This window comes from Ambystoma mexicanum, chromosome 2p (assembly GCF_040938575.1).
Source record: "Ambystoma mexicanum isolate Mex_15411 chromosome 2p, UKY_AmexF1_1, whole genome shotgun sequence".
NCBI classification, from domain to species: Eukaryota; Metazoa; Chordata; class Amphibia; order Caudata; family Ambystomatidae; genus Ambystoma; species Ambystoma mexicanum.
In genome coordinates, this window is record NC_090923.1 from 1,357,560,022 (window position 1) to 1,357,585,826 (window position 25,805).

Genomic DNA, 25,805 nt, shown 5'->3' on the forward strand with positions numbered 1-25,805 from the left:
TCTGTTGGTAATGCAGAGTGTTTTTATGTGGATCTTTTCTTGACTGTTAGCCAGTTTAGGTATCTTAGTGGTGGTATGATGTGTTCCCTCCTGCTGAGCCTGAGAAGTAGTCTTGCTACTGCCATCTGTATCCATTGTAGTTTTTGGGGAGGTAGTCGGTTATTCCGCAGTAGATGCATTTGATGTTGTCTATTCTTGCCTTGATTAGAGAGATGATTTTGAGTGTTCTGTAAGGGAAGGTGAGAGAAGGTAATATCTGCTTGTGGGTGCCTAGATGAAAGAAGCTTTTCTTTACTACTTTGTTCACTTGGGATTCTAGTGTTAGGTCAGTGTCCATCAGAATCTTGAGATTTTTTTAACTACTTTGAATACTTCTGGTCTGTTTCAGTAGTGTTAGGAATCACGGTCAGAAGTTGCCTAAACCACGTAGGGTTGCTTGTAAGAAAAACACAGCTAGACACATACGCTCACATGCCCTGCAACGGAGAGTGCCATTTCTAGCACAATACAGGTTGACATGGCAACGAGGTAAACAAACTCCATGTCAGCAGCCGCCTGTAGTCAATCACGTGATACCCAAACACGTAACGCCAACAAACTAAAGCCCACCCCCAACCCATGGCTCACTGCTTCTGATTGAGGTTATGGACTCGTTTTTACTTTGGGATTCCAGCACCCTGTATTTAGGATTTAGACCTTTGTTCCTGTCTTGGTTTCGTTTAATTTTGTTTTGTTACAGCCTGCAGCGCTGTGTGCCTGGTGCGCGCGGCTTCCTCGCTCTGCATCGTTGTATGTCTTGTGCCCGCGGCTCTGTCATCTCCCCGCGATGTGTGCCAGGTGCGCACGGCTCTGGAAACTAGCAGTGCTGTGTGTTTTGTGCACGCAGCCTTTCATCCTACAGCGCCGTGTGCCTTGTGCGTGAAGCTCCTTCATCCTTTTTCGCCAGTTGCCAAACCATACCTTCTGTTCAACCGACTGGTATCTGCCTGACCCTACTGCACTTCAATTGCTCGCACGTTGCCAAACCATACCTTCTGGTTAACGGACTGCTCCTGCCTGATCCTTATGGTACTTAAATTGCTTGCACATTGGCAAATCATTCGTCTATGAATAGCAGACTCCTATCCAACTTTGCACACCATCTATTGTCTACCAGAAAACAACTACCAACGGCATCTTAGTCCCATTTACCCTTGGATTATTGCAGAGACTAGAGACGCTTGCTGTTTGTTCTGCATAGGCGTCCTCGTGCCGTCGGGATAGGTTGTTTGGACTTTGGGATTCTCAAGTATTCTTACTCTCTGATACCACTGGACTAATACTTGAATCATACCAATGCTCCAGGAGTAGAACACTGTCCTGTCCAACTCTGATAAGACTGCACGCTGGTTATTTAGCAATTTTCACATCCTATAGTCTAGCAGTTATTTTATAGTAGGTCCTATTTTTATTTCTCCTCTTATTAGGTATTCAATATCTCCCAAATAACTCGAGGAGTGGTTATCTCACCCTTCCTACTCATTATTCTTTGGGGCTCCTTCTGACTGCAGGTTGGTGCGCCTATTCCGTATTCTTGCTTTGTTCATTGCATACAAATCATTGGTACTGATTACTTCCCTTGTGTTTGCTCTAGTTGGCGTTTCCGAGGGTGTGTCTCCTCTTCCAAATATTTGATCTTTCTGTCTGGTACTTACTCAGCAGAAAGTTACAATTGTAGGAAGAATTCTTCAGCGACTCCTGTCTGATCAGACGTCCAGGTGTCTTGTTTATCATGTTGGTGGTTCTGAAGTCCTAACAGGTAGGCCATGGTATATGCAGTGGAATGAGGAGGTTACTGGGCATGATCATTATTTCAGTTTTGTCCGGGTTTAGTTTAAGGCTGTTGCTATTCATGTATCTGTTGATTTGTAAGGGTTTGGTCTATGTCATTGCTGGTATTGATTCTGTTCATAGTTGTAGCATGTGAGTCCATGTCCTTTGATGAGTTTCATGAGTGGAGTCATGTAAATGTTAAAGAGTAATGTGAGGGATGAGCCTTTTGGAACCCATTCATCGGTGTGCATGGCGTGGAGTTGAAGGATTGGTAACCAGGAGATTTCCATTTTTTCTGTCAGGAAGGATTTTATCCATAGTAGTGTAGTGTTGCTTATCCCTATTTCTTACATCCTTTTGATGATGGTTGCATGGTCGACTGTGTTCATTTTAAGGTCATCCAAAATGGAAAATAGTACTGATTCAGTTCCTCTCAGTGTCACAAGTTTCACCCCTTCTCACCTGTCTTTCCTTTCTTGTGATGCTCTTGGAGGTAGGTTCTTTCTTCCTTACTGTCTAGGACTTGTACAAGCCTGGACGCGGGTCTTCGGAGTCCAGCGTGAAGTTGCAGCCTTCCAACGGAAGAGTACCGCTTCCTAGCGAGGAACCAGGAAGCAGACGAAGGACCCGAAGGAACGGGTGAATTCCAGGAATAGTCCACGAATTTGGGGCAAGGGTAGGGTGAATTGGATACCAGGAAGGGAGGAGGAAAAAGGAATAACTGGGAGAGCGAAGCGAACTTCAGAACGCACGTCTAGCTACACCAAGCAGTAACGTTGAGACGCGCTGCGCCGCGTAGGCGTGGCCTTTTTCTAGGAAGCTGAACGTAGTAAGAGAGGAATGCCACGCCACGCTTCGGAAACGTCGGCCATGTTGGTAGGACCGCGGAGTAGACACCACGAAGTCCAAAAGGGGCAAGCACAGTGGTTCATGACAGCATGCCTCCTCCTAAGCCCGGCTCCTCCGGGTTTGCCTGGGTGGATCCGATGATATCTTCTTAGCAGGCGAGGGGCATTCATGTTTGAGACCGGTTCCCAGGTACGCTCACTGGGGGGGTACCCCTTCCATTCAACCAGGTACTGCAGTTGGCCGCGTCTGTATCTGGAATCACATATCCTGGAGACCTCAAACTCAAGTTGTTTATTGACAAGTACTGGAGGGGGTCTAGGAGCAGTTCGGGTGGAATGTAGAAACGGTTTCAACAAAGAAGTGTGGAAGACTGGATGAATCCTTTTCCAGGAATCTGGTAGATGGAGTCGGTAGGCTACTGAATTGATGATTTCCTTTATATAAAAGGGTCCATAATACTTAGGAGCCAATTTGTTTGGCCGTAGATGCTGTGGAAGAAGCTTTGAGGACAGCCAGACCTTATCTCGAACTGTATAAGGAGGACTTGGTCTCCTTTTGGTGACTGCGTAACGTTTGACATCCTTCCTGGCCTTTTCCAATCGTTCCTTAGCGTCTTTGTGGATATTGATTAAGGTTTCGATCCAGGAGTTGACTGTAGGGACTGGAGTTGGATGAGGTAGTATAGATGGTAGCACTGAGGGATGAAACCCCTGACTACAGTAGAAGAGACTGGTCTTGATGGCTGAGTGGTCCGAGTTGTTGTAAGCAAACTCGGCCACAGGAATCAGGAGCGACCAATCATCCTGGACTTTGGTAGAAAAACAACGAAGATACTGCTCTAAAGTCTGATGGACTCGTTCCGTAGCTCCATTGGTTTGCGGGTGATAACCGGATGATAATGCACGCTGAATTCCCAATATTTGACATAGGTGTTTCCAAAATTGCGATATGTATTGAGGCCCTCTGTCTGAGATGATTTTGGAAGGCAGTCCATGAAGTCTGAATATGTGTTCCAGGAAGATTCCAGCCAGTTCTGACGAAGATGGTAGCTTGAGCAGAGGTGTCAAATGAGCCGAGGTGTAAAATGAGCCATGTGAGTCAACAGATCAATTGTAACCATTATGGTCGTGTATCCTCTGGATGGAGGTAACTCTACGATGAAGTCTGTGGCGATGATTTCCCAAGGCCGTGTTGGCATTGCTGGTTGGTTAAGAGACCTGCTGGTCTTCTGTTACCATGTTTATTCTGGTTACAGACTGCACAGGACTCAACATAGGTTCTTACATCATCTTTCATCTGTGGCCACCAGAATTGTCTCTGAATATGATGAAGGGTGGAAGTGGTGCCTCGATGTCCGGAATGGAAAGTGTCATGACAAAGATGGATAATCTTGGTTCTCAAGTTGTCCGTGGGCACAGCCAGCTCGTTCTCTTTGAAGAGGTAACCATCCTTTGTGTCCAAAGACCATTGGTTCTTTCCAATGTAATCCTTCCAGAACTCAGAGGATGGGATTGCAGCTCAGATCTTTTCCAGCAGGGAGTCAGCTTGGGCCACGAACACTGTGTTCGGAATCATCTTGGGAAAGGAGGGTACCTTGAGAGGCTCATAGTCAGGATGTCTGGACAGGGCGTCAGCAATGACATTATGTGTTCCAGGAAGATGAATTATTTGGAACTGGTATTGAGCAAAAAAAAAAGCCCAACGGGCCTGTCGGCTGTTTCTGCACTCCAGGGACTGAAGGATTTGCAAATTCTGATGGTCCGTATGAACGTGTACTGGGTGTTTGGCTCCCAGAAGGAGATGACGCCAGTCAGCAAAGGCTTGTCGGATGGCTAGCAACTCCTTTTCCAGGACGGAATAGTGAGTTTCACTGGGAGTTAGAGTATGGGATAGGTAGGCTATGGGATGTTCCTTCTTGTCGTCAAGTTCCTGTTTCAAGACTGCTCCGATGGCGTAATCCGATGCATCAGTCTCAACTAGGAAGGGTCGGTCTGTATCCGGTTGGGCTAGGATAGGAGCCCGAGTGAATTCCGAATTTAATCGTTGAAACGCCGACTCCTGAGCTCAGGTCCACTAAAATGGGGTGTCTTTCTTCAGAAGTGTTACAATAGGGTGTACAATGTCAGAAAATGTGGGTATGAATTTCCTGTAAAAGTTAGCAAGTCCCAGGAAGGATTGGATGTGTTTCACACTAGTAGGAACAGGCCAAGACAGGATGGAATTGACCTTGGAAGTATCCATTCCGATGCCTTTGAAGCTAAGAACAAACCCAAGGTAATGAACAATTGATACATGGAATAGGCATTTTTCAGGCTTGCCTAGGAGCTTATGTTCACGTAAACGCTGTAGAACTGCCTTCACATGTTCTTGATGTTTTCCAGGATCCTTGGAGTAAATCAATATGTCGTCCAGGTACACTATGACGAAAAGGAACAACATATCAGAAAAAACCTGATCCATGAAACGCTGAAACACGGCGGGAGCATTAGCAAGACCAACGGGCATTACCAGGTGCTCAAAGTGACCAAAGGGAGTTCTGAATGCTGTTTTCCACTTATCGCCTTCCTTTATACGAATGAGATGGTAGGCGCCCCTGTGATCAAGCTTAGTGAAGATGACAGCTCCGCTCACAGCCTTCAAGATATCTGAGATAAGGGGGAGTGGGTAACGATCCTTGAGAGTGCACTGATTGAGGCCACGGCAATCCAGACAAGGTCTAAGTTCCTTGGAGTCTTTTTTTTGAACGAAGAAGCGAGAAGCACCAGCTGGGGACTTGGATGGTCGAATCCTTCCATTTGTTAGATTAGTGTCCAAATATTCTCGGAAGGCCCTCTTTTCCGGCTCAGACAAAATGAACATTCACAGTCAAATTTGAGGATTTCCTGATGATTATTTATTGACAACAGTAGATCCTTTGTTTGATGGGTTATGGGTCCAGGATAGTTCGCAAATGATTTATGGGGATGCCGATCTTGATTTCTTCTTCTCAGCCTTCCTTTCCTGGATCCTGAAGTCGATCTGTAGGGAGAGATCCAGGAAGGCTTGAAAGGAGCTGGGGCGAGCTACTCTGGCTAGTTCATCCTTTATCTCTTCATTTGAACCTCTTCGAAAGAGGGTAAAGCTAGCTTCTGGGGACCAATCAGCTTCTTTGACTAGCTGCTTGAAACGTGTGACATACGTGAGCATGTCCTGGTTCCCTTGTTGGAATTCGAGTAGTCGTTCCTGACTGTATACGAGCTCAGGACGATCAAACATGGCCTTAATAGCTTCTACAAACCCATCGTAGTCATCCAGGAGGGCATCGCCAGCATTGACTAAAGGGGTGGCCCAGGATAAGGCATTGCCCGTGAGATGAGATATCATGAAGCCGACCTTAGCTCGTGGAGTGGAAAAATAGTATGGTTTGAAGGTGAGGTGTACCAAACAGGAATCTAGGAAGGCCCGTAGAGTTTTGGATGATCCATTAAATTTGTCAACTACTCCGCCTAACAGAACGCTTTCCTTTGCAGCAGAATCCCTGGACAAAACCAGCTGCTTTAATGCAGCATTCTCCACCTTTAGATTCTGAACTCCCGTGGTTAATTCTTGCATGCCTCGCATAAGGTCCTGTACAGCGGCTTCCATTTCTGTCTTTGGTTCAGGTTTTAGGCATCTCAATCTGTCACAACTTTCACCCCTTCTCACCTGTCTTTCCTTTCTTGTGATGCTCTTGGAGGTAGGTTCTTTCTTCCTTACTGTCCGGGACTTGTACAAGCCTGGATGCGGGTCTTCGGAGTCCAGTGTGAAGTTGCAGCCTTCTGACGGAAGAGTACCGCTACCGAGCGAGGAACCAGGAAGAAGACAAAGGACCCGAAGGAACTGGTAAATTCCAGGAATAGTCCACGAATTTGGGGCAAGAGTAGGATGAATTGGATACCAGGAAGGGAGGAGGAAAAAGGAATAACTGGGAGAGCGAAGCAAACTTTGGAACACACGTCTAGCTGCACCAAGCAGTAGCGTCGAGACGCGCGGCGCCGCGTAGGCGTGGCCTTTTTCTAGGAAGCTGAACGTAGTAAGAGGAATGGCGCGGCGCGCTTCAGAAGCATCGGCCATGTTGGTAGGACCGCGGAGTAGACACCGCGGCACATCATGGACCACGAAGTCCAAAAGGGGCGAGCACGGTGGTTCATGACACTCAGAGGCCTAAATATGACTTCTCCCTTGTTCAGTACGTGGTTGGTTTCCACATGTTTCAGGATTTCTCCAGGTTTCTAGGAGTTTGGCTGGGTAAGAGATGCTTGATATAGGCTAGTAGATTGTGGGGTTGTCTGTGTTTCCTGAGGAGTCTTTGAAAAATGGTTTAATGTGGGCAGCTTTGATGCTCCTGGGCACGGTTCCTGTTGCCAGTGAGTGGTTTATTATACTGTGGAAATATTGTCCATGTGTTTTGCTGAGGATGTTCTTAAAGATGTCCTGTGGGCATGGGTCTGCTGGCAAGCCAGCTTTGTTGCTTTCCTTTACTAATTTAGAGAAGTCTTCTGTTGATATTTGTGTGAAGTAGTTCAGTATTACAGTTGACCCTGGGCTTGGGTCGTTGGTGGTATTGTTGCTTATGTCCTTGGGTATAGTGTTGATGACTTGTTGAATGTTTATGACTTTGTGATAACTTCCCAATCCACTTTTAAAACAGAGTGTCTGCGAGGGAGGGTGTGTGTTATTGCAAGCTGTTGGGTTTCTGATCTCATTGAGGATGTTGAACATCTTTTCATGTGCGTTACTTGATGTTAAGATGCGTTCAGCATAGTACCATTTTCTTTTACGTATTTCTGCTTTGTAGAGCTGTATCTGTGTTTGGTATGTGAGTTTTTCCTGTTGGTTGTAATCTTTTCTCCAGGCTTGCTCCAGTTTTCTTTTTGCTTTCTTCAGGGCTCTGATGTGGGGCCTGATCCACCTCACCTCATCCAAAGTGTGTCAGGTTTAGTGGGTTGCTCCTTTTATTAATTGTTGCAGGCACCTGCCAGATAGTTGTGAGGTTAGTGGTTTTGCAGATTTGGTGTATTCCGCTTCAAACCAGATTGGTTCATTACGAGTTTGCCATATTCTGGCAGTAAATCCGCCAGAATACCGGCGAACGGAATTACAGCTACTGCCACTTTGTCAGGTGGCATTACCAAAGCGGGTATTACATCTAGCGGTAATACCACCGGATTTCAAGTGGCGGTTTGCCAGTGTTAACTCCCATTGGGGATTTTTGCCAGTATTACTGGATGGTAATACCAGCAAGTTTTGGAGGTAAAGTGGTGGAGTTACTAGAGGTAACTCCTCCACTTTACTTAAAAAATCTGATGGTATTACCATGCAGTAATACCGGTAAACTTGTAGTTTAGTGGTGTGGGAACAATTGAGGTAAACGGTTTTACCTCCTCTTTTTCCCACACTACCAAACTCATAATGAGCCCCATTGAAACCTTCTAGTAAAATCAGGTGGTTCTGCTGTATAGCGATGGTGTTTAAAGCATCTACAAATGTCTCTGTAAAGAACGATTTTATGAGGGTGGTCTCTGTATGAGTAGGAAGGAAAGATTGCTTTGGTAGTCCAGAGTTAAGTGGAGGAAGAGTGATTTACATTTGGAATATGTTTTTAATTTCTTTTTTTATTGTGTTTGATACACAATGTACCTTACACGACATTACAGCACAATCAATAAAAAATTGAATCCAAAATCCCATTACATTAAAACCAAATATATAGAAATCTATTTAAAGCATTTGCTTTACATTAATAACATCAGATTCCTAAAATCACAACACATTACAGCTAAAAATGTCTAATCTTTCAATACATATCTAACAATAGGTTGCAAGTCCTCAAAAATACAAATCTACAAGTTCTTAACTCCTTAGGGATATTCAATCTTGGTTCAGTAACCTCCATGGTTGGTAAGCAATTTTAAGTTGGAATCTCATGTACCACTCTCTGAACAAGTGAGAGGGAAAGACCTATCTCATTTCATAAATCCTTCACATCGCTGCCTAAAATTTTGCATGTTCAAGTTGGAGTTCGATCTCATTACTTGACCCATTATTTGACATAAACTAGAGCTTTCATTATTCAGAATTATTTTCTATAACTCTACACATGTTTTAACATGTAAAGACCACCAAGATTGAATTCCAAACTCGAGTCTAATGATTGTGATGAATCCGATGGAGTCATCACTGTTTTCCCGGTGGTGACCTCCTTCTATGTGGGCAGGGAGCAGCAGCCGCTACCGGATCCTGACCGTGGGGACAGCTATATGAGGGAGGATCACATGGGGGGAGACAACCCCTGGGGAGATGTCATGGCTTCATCGCATAAGACATGGTACCTCCCATTTTGCCTTGAGGATCACTCTTTCATATCTGATACCCTCATGGCATATTGTCGTACATCGCCTCATCCTCCTATGAAGCGTACTGAAAACCTTTTCCCAAGCCGCGTAGGCCAACCTTTCAACTCTGATCTGGCTTGTGAAACTTATGAAAACGCCTTCTTAAGTTCCACCTACCAATCATCCAGGACTGACCTGCCCTTGAAAACCTTTAAGAATGTTTACCCAGGTATATCGTGCAAATTGTCATGAATGGACTACCTTTCCTATAATTACCAAAATACTGGGAAGAGGAATCGAGAAATGCAGAGCGAAGGAGGCCACAAGCACAAGGAGCAATCTAGTTGTTACACACACACACACCTGTGACCGGGAAATTTAATGAACAGAAGCAGAGAGTTGAGGTGTGCCGCTGGCGGGAGGGAGCTATCCCTCTCTGTGTGGATCGAGAGACTAAAAAGCTGGGACCGGTGTGGCTCAAGAGCTAAGAAGAAAGAAGCTGCCACGCGAAGAGGATGCACTGCAAGAATGCCAGGAGCCAACGATAGACTCCTGGGAGTTTGCAGGTGTTAGAAAGCAGCATCAAACTCAACGGACTCACCAGAGCCTGCAACGAAGCAGACTAGGCAAGCAGAAGCCACGAGAGACGGGAAAACCGAGAGGAAGCCGTCACAAGAAGGAAAGAAACGAAAGACTGTCCACGGCTGGTCGAAGAAGAAACCAGGAACGCCAACAAGAACTGGTGAGTCCACCCAGAGATAGCAGGGACACTGAGGCATATCAGCGGCCACGCCGAATGCAAGTAATTGTAGATAACAAAGCCAAGGGAGAGAGCTTATTGTCAAAAATGGAAATTAACTACAAGTGAAAACCTTACAAGTATGTGAATGTATACAGTGCAGTATACGGGAAACCCGAACAGGATAATATATCAATTGTATCTTGAAAAGATGCTAGCCTCACAGACTGCGCTCATACAAACATGATACACAACAGTGTTGTATTAATTGGTAAGGTTTTGGATTAGAAAGTAAGGAGGAGAGACACTTTGTAATTGTATAAAGTAAGGTTCCTGTATTTTAAATACAGCAATAGACAATTGTATTGATTGCATGCATTGTTGTCTCAATAAAAAGACAATTATATATTCATGAGAAGAACTTTGTCACGTCTTGTTGTCTCAACAGATATCAATTATACATTCATAAAAAGAACTTTGTCACGCCAACGCGTGTTTCAACCTAACTAGGCCGTCTTCAGGGCGTAAAAACAATAATAATTATTGATACAGCAAGCATTTTGTATGAGAAATTATTGTTGCAGAGAAGGTCTGGGGAGGAGATAAACACAACGAGGGAGCAAGGGGAAAAGACAGGGAAAAGACAAAAACAAAGGAAAGGTGAGCATTAATGTAAACAAAACTTCAACATATTTGTTTGTAAGCATTCCAATGTTACCACGTATTAGTATATTACCCATAGTTGGTTTTAATTTATGAGTTATATAAATTATATAATCAGATCATTTGACTTGTTCGATCATGAGCGTACTTAAATATATGATAGTCATTTTGGTAACATTTTGAATGGTTTTGTGGCCACTTTGCGCAATCTTGAGTCTAAAGAACAGTTGTATTAAGATTGGGAACCAAAATGTATTATTAGCCTGTGTCGACTTTACTCATGCGGACAAGATCCTATTCCTAAGAACACTTTAATGCAGAGTTACCATGCACATAGCTCAGAGAAAAATGAAGGTGAAATACCTTGTGTATATATTCGGCTGTCGGAGTCAAAGGATGAGCCTACTCCAGAAGAAAATTCGAAGAACTAATTTCCAATGCAGCATTGGCATATTGCGGATAAGTCGATTGTCTAAAGGGACATAACATTCAAAAGTGTAATTAGTACACTTATCAACAGATAGCCGATTCCACCAATTAGCTATCTGCATATTCACTTTCGTAGTATTATTATTAAATTGAGCTAACCTGGTACCTGATGAATTATTCACCATGTTCATTTGCACCGATTTTAATACTTTCTTTGTTCCTCGTGGTATCAGAACTTTTAAGGTTGGCATGGCGTCATCAGTAAGGCTTGTTCTTTTTACTTCAAAATTGCATAAATCATGATGATCAACATTAGCTAAAAAAGTGTAATCTATTGTTGAGTTTGAGGAGTGGCCAAACCACGTGGGTTGCGGACTAGACTCTGAGCAAAAATGGTATTCAACCGCAGAAAGTTCCATCTAGCCAGGAATCTAGTCCAAATAATTCCACTCCTAAGATTTTTTTTACAAGGTAGTTCAGACCACTCCCCATCATCTTCATCTAATTCTTCAAATGGTAGTTCTATTTTGGACAGAAACAATTAAAATCACCAGCCACAATTATAGGCCTATGCTCGTTGTTACTTGTCCATTCTATCCACAGGTTTTCCAATTTGTCGATCACCTCGTCTATTTCCACTCGCACAGGATTGGCATAAATATTAATCACAAGAGTCCTTATCTCAACTCCTCCTGAAATGTCACAACAACTAGTTGCCAACAACGTTCCTCCTCCTCCGAACCTCTCCTGTTGGGGGATCTCAACATCCATCTTGACTCTCCTGACTCTTCAGCAGCTTTCTGCAACCTATGCAACTCACTCTCCCTCTCCATTCTATCTTCTGGTCTGACACACACTGCCGGACACACCTTGGATGCTCTTATCGCCAAAGACATTCCTCTTTCTATTCCTCTCACTTCCCCATGCTCATGGACTGAACACTCTCTTCTCTCTTCTCACTTGAAGCTGTCCTCTCCTTTAGCACTGGCACACCCTGCACTGCCTCTAACCTTTCAATGTCATCCGACCCATGAAAAAAGTGTCAGTGGCTGCCTTTGCCTTCACCTACTCTCCTCCTCCTACTCTTGCGGCTGACTCCCACCCTGAGACAGCCCTCTCTAACTTTCACCTTTCCATCTCCAACACCCTCAACATCATTGCCCTTTTCATGAGGGTCCGACTGAAGCCTGCCAAAAAGTGCAACTCTTGGTATGACTCTGACCTTAAACGCAAATGCAGGGCAGCAGAACGGAAATGGGGATCTTCATTGCACTATCATCTCCTGTGCCCCTCTTGGTGGCCCCCACCACTCCCCTTCTTCTCTCCTTCCTCTCACCTGTCACACCTGTGGAGGTGTCCAGACAAGTACGGTCTATGAAAGCTTCTTCCAAACAGGTGGACCCCCACCCCTCCAAAACCATCAAGGACAACATTGACTCGCTAGCTTCAGCCTTGGCAGACCACTGCAACCTCTCCTTCCCCACTGGAGACTTCCCCACTTATCTCAAGCATTCTCTTGTGCACCCTCTGCTTAAAAACCCTCTGTTGACCCTACTATTCCGTCTAACTATCGTCCGATCTCCATCACTCCTTTCCTTGGAAAACTCCTGGAGAAGTTGACTGTCTCTCAGCTTACCCTCCACACTGAATCTGTTGGTTGTCTCCATGACCATCAGTCTGGCTTTAGAGCATCCAGAGGCACGGAAACTGCTCTGCTGAAAACCTGGGAAGACCTGCTCTCAAACCTTGACTGTAACTCACCCTCTGTCCTCATTCTCCTTGACCTCTCCCCTGCTTTCGATACTGTAAACCACAACATTGTGATCTCCCGTTTCCAAGAGATCCTGGGCATCACAGATCAAGCCCTGGCGTGGCTAGCATCCTTTCTCTCTGACCATCCTTCCCAGTTAGAACTTGGCTCCTTTCTCTCCACTATCACTCCCTCTACTCGTGGTGTCCCCCAGGGATCTAATCTATCACTCTGGTTTTTCAATGTCTCCATGGCCCCTTTGGTCCACATGATCTCTGCCTTCACCTCCAACTTTCAGTGTTATGCAGATGACGCAAAGCTCTCCTTCAGGCTACCCTCATCCTCTTCGTCCTCCTCGCTCATCCCTGACTGTCTGTCTGCAATTCAGTCCTGGTGTGCTGCTAACGATCTCTGCCTTAATGTCAGTAATACAGAGATCGTCCTCATTGGGAGCCCTGCTCCTGCTTTCCCACTTTCACTATGGCCGATCACCCTTGGTCCTACACCCTCACCCACTGGTGAGGCAAAAAATCTGGGGGTCATCTTCGACTCTACTCTCTCCTTCTCTTCTCGCATCTCTGACATGTCCAAAAGTCCCACTACCAGCTGCACCACCTCAGAGGTCTTCCACCTTTTCTCACGTTCCCCCAGAGGCTCACTGTCTCCAGAGCCCTAGTTCTCTCCAGACTGGACTACTGCAACAGTCTCTTTCTCAATCTTCCCACCTCTGCTGTTTGACCTTTTCAACTTATCGCGAACAGGACCGCGAGACGTATCTGTGGCCTCAAGCCCAGGGACTGCATCTCGATCGGCACTGAAATCCCTTAACTGGCTACCCGTGACTGCAAGGATCAAGTTCAGGTCCCTCTGCATAGTCCACAAGGCTTTCTGGGGCTGTGGCCCCCACTGTCTACAATGCTCACTTCCTAAAAACTCTCCTTCCAGAGTCCTCCTCAACCCGATTTTCCAAACAGAGATTTGTGGTAGATCCTTATCCTCTGGAACAGCCTACCTTCCTCTCTCCGTCTTGAGCCGGACCTCATTAAATTCCTTCTCTTACTCTTTCTCTCTCCCTCTCCCTTTCTTTTCGCTCCTGCTTCCATCCTTTGTTCTCACCCCCAACCTGTACAGTCAGCTGACTGGTCACCTGGTGGATCTCCAGAGCCTCACAGGTCCCAGGCTCCCCCGCCAGTCTTGCACTTACCTCCGGCCCTCGGTCTCTGCCTGCATTACTGCACTCGGAATACGTTACATGAGAGTGGCACCACCTCTGCACTTACCCTGGGCCTTGCTGGACCGGGCGCACTTCTCCCCCTCTCCCTTGCACTTCTGTCTGCTCACTTGCACAACCTTGAATGTACTAGGCTTAGCATGTTTGTCTGTCCTGCCTTCTTCTGTCTCCCCTCCTCAGCTTTGCTGTGCCTGCATGCATAGGCGCATTGATGACCAAACTTTGTTTTGTATGCTCCCCCCATTTCTCCCCTCACTCTATGTCACGCACTTATACTAGTTGAATGCCCTTACCTAGTATGCTAGTTATTGCTGTTAAATCATTCAGAATCTTCAAGGCCTAAGAATGACGACAATAGCCCCTTGTTCCCTTCCTGCCTTGAAGCACTTTGAAGCACTTCACTTGTGTCTAAGTGTTCTACAAATAAACAATTACAAGTGCCACTGGCCTGGTACTTATCTTTTTAATTGATCGACCGTGAACATTTTTTAGTGTGCTCAAAATTCCTCCAAAAGGGCCCCTCTTTTTGCCATTTTGACGTCTATCAAAAAGCCATCAATTACTGGTATCTCAGTTGACCAGGTCTCTTGATTCAGTACCATGTCAAATTCTGTGAGCACCTTGTTCATATCCCTATTCAAAAAACTATTTTGACCTTGTAAATTCCAGGACAATAGTTTACATTAACGTTTTTGGAAATCCTTGACAATTTCCTGCTGTGGTTGTGAGCAAAGTTGCCAGCCAGGCCCAGCTGATTGCTTCATTACTGAATGCAACCAGCCTCCGTCCCTGACCATCTATCGTGCATCTTATATTAGTCTTCTCTCTTTAGAGGACCTCATACATTCATCATCCTCCTCAACCTTCTTCCCTTGTCACATATTTGACGTATAAATCTCAAAATTCCTCTCCATAATTCCCTCATGACCTGCAACCACCAGCTTTGTAATCACTTTTGAATAAAAATGAATAGCACAATTCCCCACCCAGGCATCGTCAAATGCATCCACCCATTTTGCATTTGACGAAGAAATAGAACTCAATTTTGGCAACACATTCAGTATGGATAACACCCGTGTCCTATTCAAAGGAACATCACAGTCCTCCTCAAAAATAGATTCAAATACAAATACCAATGAGTTATTTTCCAGCGTAGACAGAACTGATTTATGTTCACTTATCCTCCTATACCCATCGCTTATCTTTTCGACAAATCTATTTTTGTTCCACAATCATTCTGTCCACCTCACCCTCCTCTCTTCTAGTTGTATCTTTTTCTCTTGATTCAAAGTAGGATTAATTATCACAGTTGTCAATTTGTCACTTGAATGAGTTCTGACATCCATCCTCTCCTACACTTGATCCTCGTCCCTACACTCATTCTCATCCCTTCTATTCCTACTACGGTAAAGAAAACTAGTAATATTCTTCTTTTTATTTCCATTAATTTTAAGTTTCCTCTGCTGAGTGTTAGCAACTCCGATATATTGCACGTAAGTGTCACTCTGGTCACCTTTATTTTCGTTCACATGGCTGCTTTGAACCACCTTAGTTTCTTGCTCCTGTATCTCCTTATGGGATTAATTCTTTCCACTCCGGATCACATTAGCTTGCTCTTGTATGTCTTTTGTAATAATTACCACATTGTCCTCTTTGTGGCTTGCATATAAATACTGTTCTCGTCGATCTGTTGCTCTTAACACATTTCTTAAAACATTTCTTGACCCTTTATTTGTCACCTTAGGCAAGCCTTTGACATTGGTTGTTTTTTTTTGGTATTCAATACATCACACATTTTTTTTCTATGAATGCTCACTTGCTTGGGTCGAGGCTCACTTTCACTCATGACACATTCCTCCCCCTCTACAACCTCGATAATGTTCTCAGGGTTTTCCAAAGGGCCGCTCGCCTCAAAAACACACTCAGGCAGACCTACACCTGCCTTATTGTTTATGTTATTGTCTCTTGATGCATGCGGTTTCGTCAAATCCCTTAATTCCGTTAGCATACTGGTGTTTGATTTTACCTCAAGTACTATTGTGTCATAGAGTCTTATCAATGACTGTAGCACTAGATTAAGGGCAGCGAGGGAGCTATTCCCAAGCTGGGAAGAATCATGATGGAAAGTATCATCACCTTGAAACAGCAATGACGAAGGATCTCCCCTCCCTGTTGCGTTCATGCACTGTGTCCACCCCAATATCGGCCTCTGCCTCTTCAGCCCTGCTTACCAGAGAATCAAACATATTTGGGGAGGCGCTAAGTCGGGTTGGTGGCAAATCAATAGCTTGGATTTCCTCTTCCCATAAACGCTTACATCAGTGCCAAATTTGACCTGTCTATTAACACCTAAAAGCACAGGCCCCGATATTTCTATGCACTAAATACCTTCAATTGCCGCTTCCACCATTGTGGTATCAGAAATTGATTGTACTTCCTGGCTGTATGTCTTTGTTTCAGCCTGATGAAAGAAAGCAGTGATCTTCTCCTGATTCACTGTTTCCCCCTTCTTCTCCTCTACCCTTAGATTCTGTTATGTCATAGAATTATGGAGTGCGCATTCGCCAGAGGCAGCTTGGCACTAACAATCAAAACTAAGTAGGCAGTGTAGCCATACAGCTAAAATGAAAGAGTGTTCAGAGCACGTCTGAAACTAAGATGATCCCCTATGATTATGACATTTCGTGGCACTGCGTTCCACAGCTTGGCGGCCGCTACTGAGAAAGCATGGCCCCAGTTCTGACTAACTTGTATGGTGGAATCACCAGAAGGACACCATCCTGAGAGCGGAGAAAGAGCTGGAATTTACCCCGAAGGTATTCTGCACCCAGTCCATATACGGCACGATGAGCAACATAGAGTGATTTAAACTCGATGCGCTTTGTCACCGGGAGCCAATGGAGAGTCCGCTGGATAGGTGTAGTATGCTTGCCGTAGCAGTGCCGGTAGCCACCCGAGCTGCCAGACTACTCATACTTCTACATCTAAGGGAGTTGGCTGCCTATTTCTCAAATTATATCTCTTTGACTTTCCACGCATTCTGGACTGGAATTAGCTGGACAGTTTTCGTATATATTTGCAATTGTAACTTCTCACACCCAACACACCACTTACTTAAGGAAAACTCACTTTGCAGCCACTGCTTAACTGCGTAACTGTACATGGGCACTTCGCAATCCCAAGTGCTTTTGAAGGTTTCTACCCCTTCTGGTGTCAGCATGTTCCCAGCGCATTGCTTGAAATAGAAAAGGCACACTTAGTGGTCCCACAGAAATCGTCTGTTACTGGCAACAAAATCCAATTGTAATGGCTCCAAGCAACACCGGCACACTGCGACAAAGTCTACACACTGCGTAACTGCACTTGGGTGCTTCGCACTCCCTAGTGCTTTTAAAGGTTTCAACCTTTTCCAGTGTCAGCGTGCTCCCAGTGCTTTTCTTGAAATAGAAGAGGGGAACTTAGTAGACCCACAGCAATCTTCTGCTACTGCCAAAAAAATCCAATTGTAAGGGCTCTAAGCAACACTGGCACACTCTAACAAAGTCTCTGCACTGAATAACTGCACTTGGGCACATTGCACGCTTTGTGCTCCCAAGTTCTTTTAAAGGTTTCTACCTTTTCCGGTGTCAGCATGTTCCCAGCGCATTGCTTGAAATAGAAAAGGCACACTTTGTAGTCCCAAAGCAATTATCTGGTACTGACAACAAAATCCAATTGTAATGGCTCCAAGCAACAGTGGCACACTCGGACAAAGTCTCCACACTACGTAACTGCACTTAATGATGGTGCTATTGAGATTTTGAGGTGCTCTTTGTATGCAACAATAAGGCCACCTCCTCTTTTTCATTCTCTATTGGCCTGCCTGAGTTGTTAGGGAGTGATTTATGAGCAATAACCTTGAACACCACCATAAGTCAGGTTTCTTTGAGGAAAGGGGGGTCAGTTCCACCTTAGCTGAGTAGCTTGTGTATCTATGTGATGTGTTTTGACATTGATCTGGCATTCACAAGGTTGCCTTGAATCTTTTTGTTTTCCAAGGTTAGTTTGTTCTTTGGGGGTTGTGTCGATAAGGCGTTCTCACATTTGTTCCTTTTTCCTTTCTGTCCTGCGGTTGGCTTTGGTGTGCAGGTTGTGGTCTGAGTCTTTGTTGTTTCTGGTCCTTCATTGTGTAGCTTAAGTAAGTTGCGTGTCGGGTCGATGGCGTCTTCAGAATGCCTTTGTGTTCATAACTTGGAGTTTCCATGTCTCTCCAGTTTATTTGATGAACATTGTGTTAAGGGGGTTTGATTCTGTTCTAGTTCTTTGGTCCTTATTTAATCATGCTGTGGGGTTTGCTTCTTCATTCCCTCTGTGTTTAAAATGTCTGGATTGCTAGTTGAGATGGTTTCTAAGTAGATAGGTATCAAAAAGACCTAGATTTATTTTGGTCGAGGGGTCGCAAAAGGGCTCTCTTCCATGAGGGGGTTTTGTGCTGGGTTTCCCAGTGTGTTTAGGTTCCATGATGTAATAGGTTGTGGTGTTTGATTTTCTTTTCTGTTGCTGTGAAAAGAAGAGATGCCAGAGGGCCTGCCTGGCTGTGACACATTTAATTGTTTTGAAGGCCAAGACACTGCGTGATCTGAGTAGACGATGACCGTGTGGTAGGCATCTAGCAGGTGGTGCCTCCATTCATTGAAGGCATCCTTGATAGCCAGCAACTCCTGTTTGGTTATTTGTAGTTCTGATCATAGGGTGCCATTTTCCGGGAGAAGAAGGCCACGGGGTGAATATCGCCTCAGTCGGAACACCTATGAGAAAGGATAGCACTCACAGCCACACTGGATGCTTCGACCTCAACAAAGAACGGAGGCTCGGGATTGGGATGCTGCAGGACAGGTGTGGTGGAGAATGCTGCTTTCAAGGCCTCAAAGGCTCTCTGGGCATCAGGATTTCAACAGAAGGGTATTTTGGTACTGGTCAGAGCTGTCAATGGGGCAGCAACGGAAGAATGGATAAAGCGATGGTAGAAGTTGGAGAAGCCGAGAACGGATTGCAGGGCTTTGATCGAGGAGGGTATAGGCCAATCAAATACTGCCTTTACCTTGGAAGGGCTCATTTGGACTCCGTGATTCGTCAGATCGTAACGTAAGAATTCAACTTCCGAAGTGTTGAACACACACTTTTCTGCTTTGAAAAAAAGATTATGGTCCTTCAAACGCTGTAGGACTGAATGAACGTGTGTAACATGCAGATCGCAGGTGGGAGAATAAATTAATATATCGTCGATTACGTACTGGTCAAGAATATCATGGATGACGTCATTCATAAAGAATTGAAACACGCGGGGGCGTTGCTCAAGCCAAAGGGCATCACAAGGTATTCAAGTAGCCCATAGCGTGTCTTGAAGGCCGTTTTCCACTAGTTTCCCTCTCTTATGCGGACCAGATTATAAGCACCACACAAGTCCAATTTAGTAAAGACGGCCGATGAACCCAGTTGATCCAAATGAACAGAGATGAGGGGTAATGGGTACTGGTTCTTGATTGTTATGGCATTCAGTGCTCTGTAGTCTATACATGGTCCCAGGTCCCCCTCTTTCTTAGGGCCAAAGAAGAGAGGAGAGGCAGCAGGAAATTTGGACAGGCGGATGAAGCCTGAAGCGAGTGCATTATCGATGTATTCCTTCAGAACCTGATCTTCTTTAAGCATGAGTGAATACACTCTACCAGAAGGAATCTTAGAACCAGGGATTAGGTTGATCGTGCAGTCGTATGGGCGGTGAGGGGGTAACAGATATGCCTTGCCTTTGTCAAACACATCAATAAAAGAAGCATATTCAGGTGGGATAACCGATACAGGTTTTGCAGACACAGAAACTATCAGGGGAATTGTGGAGATAATAGCCTAACAGGGTACCTTCCTAGAAACTTCATGTGACTGAAAGCATGTTTCATTGAAGAGAGGCGAGGGAAAACGCACCTCACGCAATACCCAGTCGACGTCGGGATTGTGGAGACGCACGTCACGCGCCTGCCTTCCTGGCGCTTGTGGTCCGCTTGGAGATTACGCCGCCATTGAACTTTCCGGCACATTTCATTACACTTTCATGTTAACGGTCTGGTGTTTTGGTTTCCCTTCCTTCACTTCCTACTTTAAGCCCGCCCTTTCTTCGCTCTGTGTGTTGCAACCCCAATTACTCGTTTTTTGCTTTGGGTTAACGCTGCCTAGTTTTCCACTTGTAGTAGATACTGCCATCTCTCCTTGTCTTTCCCTCCTTTCTGGCTTTCGTCCCCCTCCTTACTGTTTTCCCCTCCGCACTGCGGTCTTCCTCTGCGGTGCCTTTCTCTTACCGTTTTTTGTTTCCGCTTCCGTTCTTATCGCCAGTCCTACCTGTTCTCTGTGGCTCTGTTTACCTGTTTTCACTTGGCTGTCCCGCTTCGCTTTTTTCCCTTGTTGCCGCCTTCTACTACTACGTGCTACTACCCTGGATATTTCCTAGGCTCTGTTATACAGCGCCTATTTTCATTGGTTACTCTCTGTTGCTCTGCGGTCCTCTTCGATATCCATCAGATCCGCATTGGTCACTCCAAGAGGTTTTTCCTCTTGACTTGGCGGTCTCGGGAGGGGGTCCTGTGTTCACTGGCTTTTGTCGGCACCACAGTGGCTTCCTTATGGGGATGACTGTACCTCTATCAAAAGAAAAAGACCAACAGACGAAAGAGAGGCAAAGGACCTGAGATCACATCAACGGATTCAGGTGAGGAGGAGGGGGAGTTGACAGACACTGAAGATATTATTATCGACAAACCTCACACAGTTGACAACGCAACCTCGGCAGCCAAGGATCACCCTGAACTGGGGTGCTGTAATGAGGTGGAAAGTGAGGTTCTTGGAATGCCCAGCGTCCGTGCTCATGCATAGCGGAATGGTCTGCTGAGTTACTAGGCCGGATACCAAGGTGGTGCCATCAACAGCATTAACTATTTCTGGTTGTGCTTGGCTACTATTGGGATCCCTGAGCTACGAGCATACCAAAGATCCATGTACTTCCCTGTGGCACCCAAATCAATGACTGCCCGGGTCTGGAAGCATTTGTCGGGGTTCACAAAAATGGTGACTGAAAGACAGAATGGAGCGGAGACTAAGGCAGTTTGGGAATCCAGTGGGGGCTCTCCCGGCATAGGGATCCCATCTGGAGTTTCCCGGCTTCCGAGCAGGTTTTTTGGGACACGCACTTAGGAAATGTCCCAAGGAGCCACAGTACATGCACAAGTTGTTCTTTCGCCGGTGTTCTCTCTCGGCGGAAGACAATGGACCACGGATAGTCCCCATCTGCATGGGTTTAGGTGCAGGTTGGAAGAGAATAGCTGAATCGGGTGTTGTGGACAAGGGGGTTATTGGCTTCTTCTCACCCCGCCTCTCTGTCCTGCAGGCATCGATCTGTAGTATCAGATCCAATAATTTGGAGAAAGCAGCGGGTACGATTGGAACGGTGGCCAGGGTGTCCTTTAGGTCTTCGGAAAGACCCTTATAGAATACTGCTGCTTTTTTCTCTTCTGGCCAATCGGTTTCAGCCGCCAACTGATTGAACCTGGCCAGGTAGGTCAACAAGGGTGTACTTCCCTGATAGAGGTTCAGGAACTCCAGATCTGTGGCTTGAGTCTTGTATCGAAAATCAAAGACCCTATTAATTGCTGTGATCAGGGCGTTACAGTCATATAGAACATAGCTATTCAACTCCAACAAGGGGTTAGCCCAGGTAGCTGCTGTACCCGCCAGATAAGAAAGGACAAATGCTGCTTTTGTGGTCGAATCCGGGAACAAGGCTGGGCGACATAGGAAATGTAACTTGCACTGGTTAATGAATGTGCAGTAAGACTTGGGATCGCCTGTGAACCGCTCGGGAGGAGCCAATGGCAATTTAGTAGACATGAGACCAGATTAAGTTCCTGTCTGGAGAGGCGGTAACCTGAACCGGAGGCGGTGGCGCCAACTGACTCCTCACCCTGAATTCGGGACTGTGCCAGGTCTTGCATGGAATCTATCCGATGACGAAGTGCATCATGACCTGAAGACATATAATTCCGAAGGTCTCTGACCATTTGCATAAGAGTAGCCAGAGTATCAGATGCGTCCATGGCTTCTGATTCTGTTACTACTCACCGGCTTTATTCAGGTACGTGGAGGAGGAGCCTGAACCGAACACCGGACAGTCTAGTTCCGTACCAATGGAATGAATAACCTGGGTTAGTCTTTAACCCAAGTTTCTTCACGGAGGCAGTTCTTTCCTTTGATATACCCCTCTGCTGTAAGGATACAACAGAACAGATGAGCAGATCAACTGAAAGAGCGGGGAGATCACAATGCCACGGTGCCAGTGCTGCAAGGGAAATAACACAACAGATTACCAGCAAGTTGGTGGAAGAATTATTCTAGGCTATACTTTTTAGGAAGAAGTACCTGTTAGGTTAGCACGGGTGCTCGGTGGTGTGAGGATGAAGGCTTTCGGACCCCATTATCTAACCATAACAAAAGAGCAGTGTTACACTTATAGTATGGGAACATAGAAGAAGACCAAGGTTTTAGGGCACTTTAGATAGCTTACCAATATTCAGGAAGGCAAGTGAATGAGAACGGTGTTTGCAGAGCAGTTAAATCCACTGGGAAAAAATGAGGAATGAGGCAAGGTTAGTAGGGTTCTATGCCCAAATGGCACGAGGGACACACTAGTTCCGGGATGGTGCACTGGAGGAACTGTCATGCCACGCCTTGTACGCCCATTCTGAATTGCATGGAAGGGCCGTCGCATAATCGCGACTGCCATTTATCCTTCCTAGATGGCCGGCGCTAGTTCTTGCTGTCCTCCGGTCCTCGGTGCTGGACTGCCCCAGGGTAGGACAAAGTCTGATATGTTTTTGATATTTCTCCTTTGTGAAAGACCGTGAGCTAAAGAAACTGGGTAAGGCTCTCGTAACCGGGACTAATGTCCGGCAGAGGGACTCCCAGGAACCCCCCTTTTTTTTTTGCATAATTTAAGTAACTTTGGGTCTCACCCTAAGTTACTAGGGGAATCCAGACGTGGACCCCTTGCTCACTATTCTTAGAGAGGCAAAGCTCCACCCTACTGATGAGGTCCAACCAGACCGAAACACCTGTCTGGGGTTGCTGTTGGTACTCTTCTTCAGAGGAGAATTGTCTAGCATTTCGGTGCTGGACTGCCCCAGGGTAGGACAAAGACTGATATGTTTTGGATATTTCTCCTCTGTGAAAGATAGTGAGCTAAAGAAACTGGTTAAGGCTCTCGTAACCGGGATTAATGTCCGGCAGAGGGACTCCCAGAACCCCCCTTGTTTTTTGTCCTACGGTCCGCTGTCTAGTTTCAGTTCCTTCCAGCTGTCATAATATAAGCGCGGGGCGGCTACACAACTTGGCGTCTCAACACTCTGTTGCCTAGCCTTGCTTCTATGCTCAGCACTCCATTCCTTGTTCCTTCCTGTTCCTCTTGTTTTTCTCCTCCCGCTTCTACTCTGGAGCCTCCGCTCTGCCCCCCCTTCCCATCCTCTTGCCTTGCCTTCTTGCGAGGCGCTGCTTTGCTTTGCTCAGCTCCTCCTGCCTTCTGCTTTCACATGCTGCTGCTTCCTCATCACCAGCATTATTGCATCAGCATTTTGCACCGCATGGACTGCTGCATTCTACGTTAACTACTGGTACCAGACAGCCTTCTTTCATCCACGTTGTTAGCAGCTTGCCTACACATCATCTGCAGGTTTTTCCCCATTCCAGGTTTTTTCCTGTCTTTGGGCAGTCTCCCCGCTGTCAGCCTGCTGGGTCTGTTTGAACTAGCAGGTGGTGTCGGAGGAAGCTCGCCCCTTTCTACACGAGACCCGCACTACAAGAAAGAAGAGCAAGTCACCATCCTTGAAGTCCTCATCCAAGTCTCCTCAGGTGAGCCCTGGCTCTTTGGCTCTTTGGTTGTTGAGTTTGACAGATTGAGACGCCAATCGACTCCTGCATCTGAGGACATGGATCCTAGTCTTCAGGACTTTTTGCGGGGAATGCAAGAACTATCTACTGAGGTTCAGAACCACAAGGCTGAAAATTCAGCCCTAAAACAGTTGGTTCTGTCCAGAGAGAGAATCTGTTTTCCAAGAAAGTGCTGCACTCGGTGGAGTCGTGGAGAAATATGATGGAGCACCAAAAACCTTACGATCCTTTTTGGATTCCTGCCTGATGCATTTCACATTTAAACCGTACTACTACTCCACCAACAGAGCCAAGGTCGGGTGTGTGGTATCTCACTTTGTGGGCAACGCTCTTACCAGAGCGGATGAGGGCCCAGGGAGGTTGAGGGCGCAGGGCGGATGAGGGCGCAGGGCGGATGAGTGCGTAAGGCGGATGAATGCGTAGTTGGTGGTGGATAATAGTGTGGAGCAGGTGTAGAATGTTGATCAGATTTAGGGTGTGGAGCGGATGCAGTGCCTGATGGTGCTGAGCAGATGTAGAGTGTTGAGCGGATCTAGGGTATTGAGCAGATGTAAGGTGCGGTGGTGTTGAACCAATGTGAGGCGTTGAGCGGAGGTAGGGTATCGCGTGGGTGCGGAGCGGGTGTAGAGTGCGCTGAGCGAGTATAGAGTGCGGAGCGGGTGTAGTATGCGGAGTGAGGAGCATGCTTAAAATGGGAAGCGGGAAGCCGGTGTAGGGTTACGGAGCGGGAGTAGAGTACGGAGCGGGTGTCGGGTGCGGATCAAACGGGCAATGTATGTAGATGGAAGTGAGTGGTAGGAACGAAGGATGGAGCTGGAAGAACTTATGATGTTTATCGACGATACGGGTAAAGTACGAGGAAAGAACGGGTGAAGTATGTAGACAAAATAGGTCAAATACGTGTAAAGTACGAGGAAGGAACGGGTGAAGTATGTGGACAAAATAGGGCAAATATATTGACTAGAACGATTGAAGTATGTGGATGAAACGGGTGAAGTGGATGGATAAAATGAAAAATATGGAAGTATGAAATTGGAACAGGTGAAGTATGTGAGTGGAACGGATGGACTGTATCGAACCGATGATTCTGGGTCGAACAGATGTTTCTGGGTCGAACGGATGATTCTGGGTCGAACGCATGATTCTGGGTCGAACAGATGATTCTGGGTCGAACGGATGATTCTGGGTCGAACGGATGATTCTGGGTCGAACGGATGGACTGGGTCGAACGGATGGACTGGGTGGACCGGATGGACTGGGTGGACTGGGTGGACCAGATGGAGTAGGTGGAACGGATGGAGTGGGTGGAATGCGTGAAGTATGTGGATGAAATGGATAAAGCATGTGGATGAAACGATTAAAGCATGTAGTTCGAACGGGTGAAGCATGTGGTTCGAACGGGTGAAGCATGTGGTTCAAACGGGTGAAGCATGTGGATGGAACGGGTGAAGCATGTGGATGGAACGGGTGAAGCATGTGGATGGAACGGGTGATGTATGTAGATAGAACGCGTGAAGTATGTGGATAGAACGCGTGAAGTATGTGGCTAGAACGCGTGAAGTATGTGGATGAAACGCTTGAAGTATGTGGATGAAATGGGTGAAGCATGTGGTCTGAACGGGTGAAGCATGTGGATGGAACTGGTGAAGCATATAGAAGGAACCGGTGAAACAGGTGGAAGAAACGGGTGAAGTATGTGGATGAACGGGTGAAGCATGTGGGCGGAACGGTTGAACTGATGTAGAATGGGTGAAGTGGGTGGAACGGATGGGATGGTAAAATCGGATGAAGCAGGTGCATGGAACCGGTAAAGTGGGTGAAACGGGTGAAGTGGACAGAACAATTGAAATGGGTAGAAACGATTAAGTGGACGGAACGTGCGAAGAAGCCTTATGTGGATAGATGATGCATGGAGAAAGGATAATGTGAGGTAGAAGGAATAAAAGCAACAGCGCATAAAATGGTTGTAGTGCATAAAATGGGTAAAGTCCCTGGAACGGATTGGAGTGCTTGGAA

General features: G+C 46.1%; 1 protein-coding gene and 1 long non-coding RNA gene across 2 annotated transcripts in view; one reads left to right on the forward strand and one right to left on the reverse strand.

The window, feature by feature from the left end:
- Positions 1-25,805, forward strand: part of PEMT (phosphatidylethanolamine N-methyltransferase) — a 1,987,238-nt gene that overhangs the window by 484,999 nt on the left and 1,476,434 nt on the right. The gene's annotated exons all lie outside the window — the stretch shown is intronic.
- The window catches only part of LOC138567485 (uncharacterized), a 41,389-nt gene that overhangs the window by 11,287 nt on the left and 4,297 nt on the right, over positions 1-25,805 (reverse strand). The window lies entirely within an intron of this gene.